This window comes from Dermochelys coriacea, chromosome 1 (genome assembly GCF_009764565.3).
Source record: "Dermochelys coriacea isolate rDerCor1 chromosome 1, rDerCor1.pri.v4, whole genome shotgun sequence".
Lineage (NCBI taxonomy): Eukaryota > Metazoa > Chordata > Testudines > Dermochelyidae > Dermochelys > Dermochelys coriacea.
The window spans coordinates 94,556,395-94,567,158 of record NC_050068.2 but is presented as its reverse complement, the minus strand read 5'-3'; positions in this window follow the sequence as shown (position 1 = coordinate 94,567,158).

Sequence of the window (10,764 nt, the reverse complement as noted above, 5' to 3'; positions counted from 1 at the left end):
GTCTCTGTCTGAGGGGTTGGAGCAAATGCGGTTATATCGTAGCGCTTGGCTGTAGACAATGGATCGAGTGGTATGATCTGGATGAAAGCTAGAGGCATGTAGGTAGGAATAGCGGTCAGTAGGTTTCCGATATAGGGTGGTGGTTATGTGACCATCGCTTATTAGCACCGTAGTGTCCAGGAAGTGGATCTCTTGTGTGGACTGGTCCAGGCTGAGGTTGATGGTGGGATGGAAATTGTTGAAATCATGGTGGAATTCCTCAAGAGCTTCTTTTCCATGGGTCCAGATGATGAAGATGTCATCAATGTAGCGCAAGTAGAGTAGGGGCATTAGGGGACGAGAGCTGAGGAAGTGTTGTTCTAAGTCAGCCATAAAAATGTTGGCATACTGTGGGGCCATGCGGGTACCCATCGCAGTGCCGCTGATTTGAAGGTATACATTGTCACCAAATGTGAAATAGTTATGGGTCAGGACAAAGTCACAAAGTTCAGCCACCAGGTTAGCCGTGACAGTATCGGGGATACTGTTCCTGACGGCTCGTAGTCCATCTTTGTGTGGAATGTTGGTGTAGAGGGCTTCTACATCCATAGTGGCTAGGATGGTGTTTTTAGGAAGATCACTAATGGACTGTAGTTTCCTCAGGAAATCGGTGGTGTCTCAAAGATAGCTGGGAGTGCTGGTAACGAAGGGCCTGAGGAGGGAGTCTACATAGCCAGACAATCCTGCTGTCAGGGTGCCAATGCCTGAGATGATGGGGCGTCCAGGATTTCCAGGTTTATGGATCTTGGGTAGCAGATAGAATACCCCAGGTCAGGGCTCCAGGGGTGTGTCTGTGCGGATTTGTTCTTGTGCTTTTTCAGGGAGTTTCTTGAGCAAATGCTGTAGTTTCTTTTGGTAACTCTCAGTGGGATCAGAGGGTAATGGCTTGTAGAAAGTGGTGTTGGAGAGCTGCCTAGTAGCCTCTTCAATCTCTCTGGTCACTCGATCACAGATCTTAGAGTGGCTATACTTCAACAAAAAAGCTTCAAAAACAGACTCCAACGAGAGACTGCTGAATTGGAATTAATTTGCAAACTGGATACAATTAACTTAGGCTTGAATAGAGACTGGGAATGGATGAGTCATTACACAAAGTAAAACTATTTCCCCCTGGTATTTCTCCCTCCCACCCCACCCCCTACTGTTCCTCTGATATTCTTGTTAACTGCTGGAATTAGCCTACCTTGCTTGTCACCATGAAAGGTTTCCTCCTTTCCCCCCCTGCTGCTGGTGATGGCTTATCTTAAGTGATCACTCTCCTTACAAAGAGAAAAGGAGTACTTGTGGCACCTTAGAGACTAACAAATTTATTAGAGCATAAGCTTTCGTGAGCTACAGCTCACTTCAATGCATCCGATGAAGTGAGCTGTAGCTCACGAAAGCTTATGCTCTAATAAATTTGTTAGTCTCCAAGGTGCCACAAGTACTCCTTTTCTTTTTGAGAATACAGACTAACACGGCTGCTACTCTGAAACTCTCCTTACAGTTTTCAGAGTAGCAGCCGTGTTAGTCTGTATTCTCAAAAAGAAAAGGAGTACTTGTGGCACCTTAGAGACTAACAAATTTATTAGAGCATAAGCTTTCGTGAGCTACAGCTCACTTCATCGGATGCATCTCTGCTCTAATAAATTTGTTAGTCTCTAAGGTGCCACAAGTACTCCTTTTCTCCTTACAGTGTGTATGATAAACCCATTGTTTCATGTTCTCTGTGTGTGTGTATATAAATCTCTCCTCTGTTTTTTCCACCAAATGCATCCGATGAAGTGAGCTGTAGCTCACGAAAGCTTATGCTCTAATAAATTTGTTAGTCTCTAAGGTGCCACCGGTACTCCTTTTCTTTTTGCGAATACAGACTAACACGGCTGCTACTCTGAAACCTGTGATTATGCAAGGAGCAAAATCTACAGTATAACAAACCACACCAAGGCTTTATTTCCTCTCTAGAAATTTTCAGAGGTAGAGGGTGAAAATCACTCCTATAATTGAAGACTTCATATACTCTTACAGGACGAAAGATTTATTTAGATTTATTTATAGGATACTGGGGTGAATGGGAAAGGGGTTTATAACTGGGAACTGGCGATATAATGTTAAATATAAGCTGTAATAGTTGTTTTTGAATTAATCAAAACCTTCAGTTAATTTTATGAAACTGAGAAAAAATTCTGGAGACTTACTGTGACACTCTCTGAAGTGGCTCACAACTATAAGTGCCAATCTCAGATCAGACTGTCAGAAAAGAAGGCAGACACCGCAAACTGGTGGTATATTCTATAATTAGATTTCACCAAGCCAGTAACAATTTTGAACTCCTGGATCATTGTATTAGTCTTGCCATGGAGTCAGACAGTCCCCTTAGGCTCTCCGGCCCCTCTTGCCACTCAGACAACTGGACTTAGTGATAAACCAAAATTCATACCATTTCAGGTTACTCCCAACTCCAATAGATCAGTTATTTACCCCTAGGTCAATTGGTACTCTGGATCTTACCAAAGACAATTCTGGCAGCCAATTCTTTAGTAAACTAACTAAAGGTTTATTAGCTAAAAAAAAATAAATGAGCGTTATTAAAAGGTTAAAGCAGGTAAAATACATTAACAGGTAAGTCTAAGTTTGTAAGTCCAAAATGATAGTAGGAATGTAGTAATATGCTAGTTTTCCATAAGTCTTTCAGGGTTACCCAAAATAACTTTGGACACTCATAGGGAACATTCCAGATGCAAGACCGCGATCCCCAAATTGTTCAGAGATACAGGATTGTTCCCTGGATCCATTCTTATAGCTCCTTTCCAGGGAAAGTCATCTGGCAAGTGTTTGCATTCAGAACATGGACTTTTCCTTTGTTGACTAAATGCAGATGGTGTGTGTGAATTTCCGTTGTTGAATACAATGACCCATGCTTTGAAGTTAGCAACCTTCTTCATTTACATTTCCAAGGCTCCAATCATGTTTGATGGGTAAACGTAAATACAGGGATATACGCAATGCAAATTGTAACACTACAATCTTTCATTAGTTTTCATGAAGTTTACACATCAAGTAAATTCTCATTGTAATACTAATACACACCTTTGATCTAGGGTTAATTAAGTACAGAGATATAAATAATGTAATGCTCTAGCAATCAACAGGTTATTGATAAGTGAAGACAATACCATTTAACACACAAGTGAATTAGTCTATGCATACTAGTACATTCAACATTTCTTTGATATTCACACACAAGTGAATTGGCCTATGGTTCTGACCTGTTGGCCTGCCAGGGACACTCTTATAACTCTGAATTTTAAATATCATGGCAGCTGAATGGATAAGCAAAAGTGTCCAGGTGCTGCTGAGTTGCCCAGTGGCACTGCTCAGACAAAGTGAGAACAACTGGCAGCAATGAACCATAGACCCTCTTTGAAATTGTACTGCCTAAGAAATCTACCTGGAAGCAAGCAAAGTATTCAAAACAAAATTGAAGGCTTTTTTTGTATTTCATATGAACTCAAATATGACAGTTTTCATCGAAATTTTTCCTAAGGTAGGCACATTTATGAACAAAATTAATACCAATTCCTTTTCTACTGAAAAAAGGGCCAGATTTCAAAGGGCAATTTTTTGTTGACTTTTACATTAAAAATAATATTTTTGCTAGTTTTCTGAAAAAAATTAGAAATTTCTTGAAAAATGCAAGAATATTATCAAAAATTGTGCTCCCAGGTGCAATCCCACTGAAGACCAATGCATTTTTAAATGTTGAACAATTTGGGCAGAATTCCACAAAAAAATCTATTTTTAAATTCACAAAGATCTTTGTAAGACCAATGAATGTTGAAGATGCCATAATACCATAATATCAGGTGCTCTTATTTTTTATTTGTGTGACATCTACCTTCTAGATACCTAGCTCCCTGTTCAGACACATGCTAGGAAATTAATGTGATAGGTATAGGACCTCTCTGAGTACTGCATGAGGATCAGTTTTCCTTAGAAATAAATATAAACATTGGTATGCTTTCTGGAATGTACATGATTATGAATATGCTGTACTATATATAATCTGGTGTGATATAAAATCTTCTTTATATTCTTTTCCAAGCAAAGAAGATTACTGCAAAGTTTCCTAAAAACAGCTAAGTGCTTTGTTTTATCCCTCTTATTTTTCTCCACTACCTTACTGACGCTACCATTTTAAAAGCCTGGACAATTAAAAAACAATCAAGCTTTAAAGAATTTTCCAGATATAAAGCAGTAAAGGAAAAGTGTTAATTATTCTCCAAACACAGGGTATATTGTAGCATATTCAGAGTCAAAAGGCAGGTCATTTTTCCATATAAATATACAAACAGGAACCAGAAATAGAACTATGCGGGAATTCATAGCATTATTACAGAGCTGAAAAGTTTAGTGTGCCATACGTTCTCAGTGGAGAAATATTGGGGATGGACAATGCAAGACTGAAAAGAGTGTCTATTCAAGACAATTTATGTTTACATCTTTCTCTTAAATTTCATTAAATCTTTATTCTTTGTGACAATTATAAAGGGTGAAGCAGTCCACAACTATCCAAAATGTCGACACTAGTTGCATAGGACAATACTTTCTAAAATAAGTAATAAAAGCTATGAATGCAAGGCCTACACTTTTAAAATTATAATAGCATAGCAATGTGTTAAAAGTATGTGTGTTTTCTTTGAGAAGGGCTTAATGTATTTTGCAAATTACTCCTATAATGATTCCATTTACAGAGAATGTAATTTGCTAGTCTATTTTCATAATGAATGGGAGCCTAATGAATCACACAGGCTTCAGCAGAAATATGGGACACCTTAGAAATGAGCTGGAATATTATGATAATACTTTGGATTATATTGGGAAGTGGATTTTCTTGGCATGCTCACCTTGTCAAATTTTTTGATCAAACATTTATGTTTTCATTATCTTTATAGGTGCCATCAACCCTCTGAGAATACAGGACAGGTCTTTGAGCCAAGGAGAGCCTGGAGGAGGCTGTCAGCCACCTATCCCATATACATCTGCCAGAAGGTTATAGGAGCACTGGAGTGTGTTAAGAGAGGAAGGCTAGAGTAAGCAGGGAACCTCTGGTGGGGAGTAGAGGGAGATGCTTCTGTGGAACATGTAGCCATCATTCTGTTTTCTTTGCATTGCACCTTGAACCTTAAGACAATTGTCTGTCTGGTGGGGATTGGGCTGGATGTGGCTGGATTTAAGATGGAAGATCTAAAAGAGAGAGAGAGAGAGAGAGAGAGGTCATTCTGCTTTTTTTTTCTCCCAGTGGAGACTTTATATATATTCTTTGTTGTTTTCTTTAATTTAAAATAAAGATGAACAAGACGGAATGCATGCTTATCTCTTTGAGTATGAAATAACATATTAGTTAATTTAGTGGTCTGACTCCAATGAACCTGAACCTCCAATGTGGTTCTCTGCCAACCTCACGCAAACTGAACAGCAGGGATCAGTTCACAACCTGCAGGTTTTTTTTAGAGATCTATGTACCAAGTTTTTCTTATACCTCCCACTGAGAAAGAGGTACATACCATTTCCATACCAGACCAGACCATTGGTCAACCAAATCCAGTATCCTGCTTCTAGAAATATCCTCTATTTCATGTTTCAAAGGAAGGCAAAATCCCTTCATGCTGTCTTTGGCTTAATATGCAACACTGTTCCATGGGAGGAAAATTTCTTCTTGACCTCAGTAGGTAATCAGTTTATGCCTGGAATCAGGAAGATTCATATCCCTTGAAACATTTTAATAGAGAATAGCATAACTGAAAAGTTTATTACTATTCTTATAACATCCTGAATCCCTTATTGAAGTCTGCTAAATTGTTTGTCCCTATGGTCCTATTACATTCCACAGGTTTTCCTGCACAAAAAGTCTGCTCTCTAAAGGAGGGCACTGCATGCAGTCTCTCTTCTCCCTGATCACCTCCCTTCAATTGTTCAACTGGATTACTACCTGATATGGCCTTAAGCCCTCCGAATGTCCAGACATTTTAGAGAATTCATGGGATTTGGGCACTGGGTCCCTCATTTCTTCCCTAAAGGTTCAGGGTTCAGAAGAAATTCTGTAAGATTCTGCTTGAAGTTTTCACCCCCAACTTCTGGGGACCCCTTCCTGTGGGTTTTGCCATGGAAAGGGGTGTTCCCCATCAAAGGATATCTTTTTCTCAAATAATGCTGTCAAATTAGAGACATTTGCTTTACCCTTACTAAAGCTGTGCTGATCTGTCCCCATTAAATTGTACACACTGGTTAATTTTTTACTTTAGTGTCAGCTAGCTTCCCCTGTACTGATCTGAGGTTTAGCAGTCTATAATTCCCAGCATTACCTTTAGCTCTTTTATTAAAGGTAAGAATTGCATTCATCAAATTCCGATCCTCAGATACAGTTGTTGGTTTTCAAGGATAAATTATATGTTTGGCTAACTGCTTAGCTACTTCATTCTTTATTTCCAAACTCAGAAGTCCTGGATGAATGCCAGCTGGTCCTAGGGATTTTCTCAATTCCCTTTTTCCTTTCGGATCCCCCCAAACCAAAAACAAAACAAAAGATTTGGAGTCTCTCCCTTTGATATGTTTATCTCCAGAGAACAGTAACATTAGGGTAGTTATTTCACTGCCACCTCTTTTTCCGTGATGGAAAGGGGCAAGAATATTAAAAATCACAGGGAAGAAAAATTCCAGAAGGTCACTTTCAGGCCAGCAGAAGGAGAGCAATTGTGTTGCAAGGAAGAGTGGGGCCTGACTAGACTGAAGATACAAGGGAATTAGTGATGCACAAATCCATGGGACATGCACAAGTCCATGGGTCCAGATCTAATGCACCCGAGGGTGCTGAGGGAATTGGCTGATGTGATCATAGAGCCATTGGCCATTATCTTTGAAAACTAGGGCAATTGGGAGAAGTCTTGGATGATTGAAAAAAGGCAAATATAGTGCCCATCTTTAAAGAAGGAGAACCCGGGGAACTACAGACAGTCAGCCTCACCTCAGTCCCTGGAAGAATCATGGAGCAGGTCCTCAAGGAAACCATTTTGAAGCACTTGGAGGAGAGGAAGGAGGGGGCTTGGAGGAGAATTGCCAGCAGATTGAGGGAAGTGATTATTCCTCTCTATTCGGCACTGGTGAGGCCACATCTGGAGTATGGCATCCAGTTCTGGGCCCCCCACTACAGAAAGAATGTGGACAATTTGGAGAAGGCAATGAAAATGATCAGGGGGCTGGGACACATGACTTACGAGGTGAGGCTGAGGAAACTGGGCTTGTTTAGTCGCAGAAGAGAAGAGTAAAGGGGGATTTCATAGCAGCCTTCAACTACCTAAAGGGAGGTTCCAAAGAGGATGGAGCTAAGCTGTTCTCAGTGGTGGCAGATGACAGAACAAAGAGCAATGGTCTCAAGTTGCAATGTGGGAGGTTGGATATATATCCAATATAGGTTGGATATATTTCACTAGGAGGGTGGTGAAGCACTGGAATGGGTTCCCTAGGGAGGTGGTGGAATCTCTGTCTTTAGAGGTTTTTAAGGCCCAGCTTGACAAAGCCTTGGCTGGGATGATTTAGTTGGTGTTGGTCCTGCTTTGAGCAGGGGGTTGGACTAAATGACCTCCTGAGGTCTCTTCCAACCCTAATCTTCTATGGTTCTATGATTCTATGTCAAAAGTGGAGAGTAGCAGGAAATGGAGCCTGAGCGCCCGCCCCCTACCCTATCCATACACACAGAGATCTCTGTAGTGGTGCTACAATCCATATTTTCTTGGCTTGGGAAGGACAGTGTTGCTGTATCTTTTTCACCTCTGGACAGGACTGCAAGTATCCTTCATTTCAGTCCCACCCATCAGTGCAACTGCTTTCCTACTCTTCTCTGAAAGGATATAGATTGCAGTTCTATAACACAAGATAGGGCAGGGGAGCGGGAAAGAGAATGAACTAGCCAATGGTGGCTCCAAGTTTTTCAACTCACTTGTTCCCCTCTTCATCGGTGCTATCTCCACTCAGAAGAGATAGCCAGAAGTGGCCTGCTAGCTCAACAACACCTCTTCCCTTTGCCTGAAGCAGCTATTAGGTCCCCCAATCCACAATACATCCCTAAAAATACCCTCCCATTTCATTCCTCCGATCCTAACAGTAACAAAAAAGCAGCAACCATTCCAAGCAGATGGATCATTATTCCCATTTTACATAGCGGGTAACTGAGGTACAGAGTGCTGAAGTTACTTTCTCATGTTCACACAAGTAATCAGTAACAAATCTGGGAATCCTGCCACCTTCTGCTCCAACCACATAAGCATTAAAAACACTACTTGTGAAGTAGGTGGAAAGGCAGGAACAAAGTGATGGAAGGAAGGTGAGAATCCCACAGAGAAGGTGTGTGTCTGTGCATCTGCATAGGACCTGCTTCTACATCTAGTGTGTTGCCTAGAGAAACCATGTAAGATTATGACCTTACCACCAGGTTGTATCACAATATGGCAGCTGGTCAGCTGCCTCCGGCAACCCTTGCAAAGGCTATTTGCCCAATCTGTGGTTACTCAAGAAGTGAGTTTAGGCACCTAAGGGATATAGCAAACCAATCAGCAAATCTAGAATCTATTGAAAATCTGACCTACAGAATGCATCTTCTCCCCATTCCTCCAAATAAAGGCCAGGTTTTTAAGTTGCCAAAATATCATAATTCCTCTGAGGTGAGCAAGAGGAATTTTTGTTCCCTATAAAACATAGGATATTATCTAAATTTGATATAAAATGGAAACTCCCCTTCGGGCATTTAAGAAAATAACAAACAAAGGTTTCAGAGTAGCAGCCGTGTTAGTCTGTATCGGCAAAAAGAACAGGAGTACTTGTGGCACCTTAGAGACTAACAAATTTATTTGAGCATAAGCTTGCATGAGCTACAGCATCCGATGAAGTGAGCTGTAGCTCACGAAAGCTTATGCTCAAATAAATTTGTTAGTCTCTAAGGTACTACAGGTACTCCTTTTCTTTTAACAAACAAAGGGACACTTTCTGTTATGTGTTACTGCAGTGTACTCCCACTAGCTCAGAGGAGCAACTCAGGATTTACAGTGGTCTAGGTGAAAGCAGAATTTGGCCCACTGCTTCCTTTTCAGTTACAACTTGCCCAAGGGCAGTCACATCACCATTCACAGAGTAAAATAGAACCTCCAGCAGTTAAGGGGTTTATATAAATTATCCATGTTCCTGATACCTCTGTTTTGTGTGCCTGTCCATCATGGAAACAAACATTTTTAAAATATTTTTTCTTTCCTATACAATGTATAGTACACATTTTATATTAATTATGTATATGGTGGGATTCTCAAGAGTGCTCAGGATTGGCCTCCCTCTGCTCCCATTGAATTCAGTGGAAGTTTTACACCACTTACTCTATCTGCAGATTGCACATATAGGAAGGAGAGGGGGCACTTGGATGGGCCATGCCTACAAGCTACTGCTGAACCCAGACTGTGCTATTAACCCTTTGATGACTTTTGTAGGTGAAGGAGGAAAAGGGGAGAGAAAAAAGCAAAATGAAGATGAAAAGATGCTTCTTGTTAGATGGAATAATGATGATTATTATTTTAATCCATTCACTTGTCCTACTCATTTGCTTCTCCAACCAATCAAGAGATTCCTTTAGAATGATTCTCTGAAGCAATCAAAATTTCCAAAGGTAGCCTTTGTTTCTGTTGGGGATGGGGAATGGGGTGATTAGAAAGGCCTGCTCCTGACCACCCATTGCTACAGTCCAAAAAGCTCCAACTGCTTCTTCTTCTTCCCTCACCCTTGCCACCCTGAGGTGAATTGGGGTGAGAATGGTTTCAGTGAGTACTGTTTACTCATCACTATGCACCCTGTTCAAGAACTTTATCTGTATGCAAGTACTTTATACATTTCCTGCAGAAAACTTTGAGACACAGCTTTGCTGCTTCATATCTGCAAATGATATATAAGTGTGAATACCATTTAAATATCAAGCCAACCCTATTCTGGTAAAAATGTAAGGATTAGGTGGGATGGTGCAAAGCATTAGGAATAAATTAATCAAGGTTTTATGTAAGTGGCATGAAAGGAAATTGCAAATAACAAGCCTACTTAAGAGTAAACTTGCATACCCCCCACATAGTCCTTGGGTAATATATACTTTTCATTTTTGTCAGTTAGGAATCTGTAATCCGTTTACATAGGCATTTGTAAACATGCTTGCAAAGTTTCTAAAAACATATTTACATACACACACTGGTCTTCTGAAGTCACAAAATATATTCTGTGTTATATTGTCCACAATATAAGTGGTAGTGAGTACAGATAAGTCTGAAAAAGTACATCTTTTCCCCTAAACAGGGATACAGATTTTTTTAATGTAAAGAAGAGTTTGTTTTTAAAGGTGTTGGTTAATATTAAGATATTGTACTAATAGTGTAAATAGGTACATACATGATTTTATGGAATTTATGTTTGGCCTCCAGAGTTTTATGCTGAAACTGCTAGTTGAAATTTATCACCAATAAATTGTTCTTGGAAGGGAACGACAACTTATCATGAATTTATGGAATAGTAGGCTTATTTATCTTACCTTTATCCTACTTGTTCAACATTTTAAGATTATCAGAAAAATATTGGATCAATTCCCTGACATCCAGAGCAATGGCATCATTCTTTGATTTGAAGGGAATGATACGCTTTTCCCTTTAAGAACAATGTTTCAGGCTT